General features: G+C 54.3%; 1 pseudogene; it reads right to left on the reverse strand.

Moving 5' to 3' along the window:
- Positions 1–214: 214 nt before the first annotated feature.
- Positions 215–1,202, reverse strand: LOC109490186 (annotated as a pseudogene).
- Positions 1,203–2,189: the final 987 nt, after the last annotated feature.

Genomic DNA, 2,189 nt, shown 5'->3' on the forward strand with positions numbered 1-2,189 from the left:
AATGAATTGGCTTTGAAACTGCCTTTTCTCCTGGCCTAGCAAGCGTTTTCTCCCACATTGCTGCAGGTTTTATTGGCTTACACCTGAAATGAAAATCGAACTTTGAGGTGTGAGGACTGGGCAGTCCTGAGAGGGCAGGGGGTCTGGAAGTACAGTAGTCAGCACAGGCTGTGCTCTCATAATGGTTTGGCCTTGCTTGTATACCAAGAACCTATCCCTGAGGTCAGTCTGAAGTCGTTTGCAAGCCTGCTGACCACTCACTATCCCACTGGTGCAGCATGATAGAGTGAGCTCTTCAGTACTGCACAGATATGAAATCTCCATGAATGTAAAGAACAAAATCACAGTTGTGCTGGGCTATTTCCCCCATCCCAGTTTTAGCAGGATGTGGCTGTGGCCATGGGGCTCCCAGGAGCTCTGAGACCATCGAGTTGGTGGGCACTGTCACCAGCACTTAAATAGGGAATGTGCAGTAGGAACCGTGCACATTAGGGCTCAGTGTCAGCATCTGCAAGTGGGCTGTAAATGAAGAGCTGGCTGACTCCTCTTGGCTGGAGGGAGCCTGTCGGTGGGCGTGGAAAGCAGTATCTCAGATTCAGACTGCAGGAGGGGCTGGCCCATGAAGCCAAAGTTGGGCTAGATCGCCGTGAGGTAAGCCGCACAGATGGTTGTTGAACGGAAGATCCCAGCCTCACAGTGGACCAGGATCCCACCTCCCGTTTCACCGACACGGTCAGTGAAGTCCAGTGGTTCCTAAAAGTGGGAGCTAAGTCAGCCACGTGGCTGGGCCTTGGATGTTCACCGCGAGACATTCAGCAGGGCGGTGACATGCAGGTGGGCGAGCAACTGGCGCCTGGATACGCCATAGGCACTTCCAAGGTAGAAAACAGTAAACTTTTCAGCTGACCGCCCTGGTCAACAGCCGGTCACAGCTGATGCCCAGCACCGGTTTTGTGCACCGGCTGCTGAGCGTTCTCTCCTCAAATGGCTTTTACACCCACGCAGCACTCAGGACATTCGGAGGAGGAAGTCTCACACGCCCCTTTGGGGAGGTACGCCCGTGAGCCAGCGGCCGATGGGTAGCTGAGCAGGGTGCCGGCAGAGTGTCTTCGCGTAGCGTCGAGGCGCCACGCAGCCGCTGTCCTGCAGACGCCCCCATAGGGCAGCACGTAGTGCGCAGACTCCGCGTCGCCAGCCGCCATCTTGCCAAGGGGAGGTTGGCTGGGAGCGAGAGGCAAACGTTTCGGGGCCTCTGGGGCCAGCTGGGCCGCCGTCGAGCGCTACGAGGCGCGCGGGTGCTCACAGCCCGAGTGCCGGCTGGGGGGCACAGGAGGACGAGCCACGGGGCCGCAGGCGCCCACCGGGTCTTCCCCGCCCCGCGCGTCGCCGCCCGTCGCTGCTCTGGAAGTCAGGCCTGGAGATTTTTTTTTTTTTTAAAGATTTTATTATTTATTCGACAGAGATAGAGACAGCCAGCGAGAGAGGGAACACAAGCAGGGGGAGTGGGAGAGGAAGAAGCAGGCTCATAGCAGAAGAGCCTGATGTGGGGCTCGATCCCATAACGCTGGGATCACGTCCTGAGCCGAAGGCAGACGCTTAACCGCTGTGCCACCCAGGCGCCCCAGGCCTGGAGTCTTGAATGAGGTACAAGCGTAACCAAACGTGCAACTTAACTTCAAACTAAATCGAAGTAAGACATTTAACTGGAAGGGCCAGTTAAGAGAGGTCATTAATATACTTCTGGTGTATTTTATAATGGACTCCAGCTTAGATATCACAGGTTTGAGGGCTCCTCCTCGGAGATAAGTACATCACCCCCCGCCCCCTCAAGAATCCAGGTGTGAGGGTGCACAGTGCCTGGAGGCAGCAAGTCCCTGGTGAGGTGGCCATGGGGCAGTTAGGATGATTGGCTCGTCCCCAGCATGGGTCTGTTTCCCTTGAACCCCATTGTGAGCCTGGGAGTTCACATAAGCTGAATTCTTTTCCGGGAGTTTCCCCACTGTGCCTGATGGGTCTGCCCCCCATGGGAGCACTACTCTTTACCTCATAGGGTTGTGATGATTAAATGAGATAATTCAGGTAATGTCCTTAGCATAGTCCTTGGTATAGTGGAAGTATTTAATCAAATAAATCAATTTCATATATAATCAGGTCAATGATATATAAATAATACCGTACAATATTATTAG

This window comes from Ailuropoda melanoleuca, chromosome 5 (assembly GCF_002007445.2).
Source record: "Ailuropoda melanoleuca isolate Jingjing chromosome 5, ASM200744v2, whole genome shotgun sequence".
NCBI lineage: Eukaryota > Metazoa > Chordata > Mammalia > Carnivora > Ursidae > Ailuropoda > Ailuropoda melanoleuca.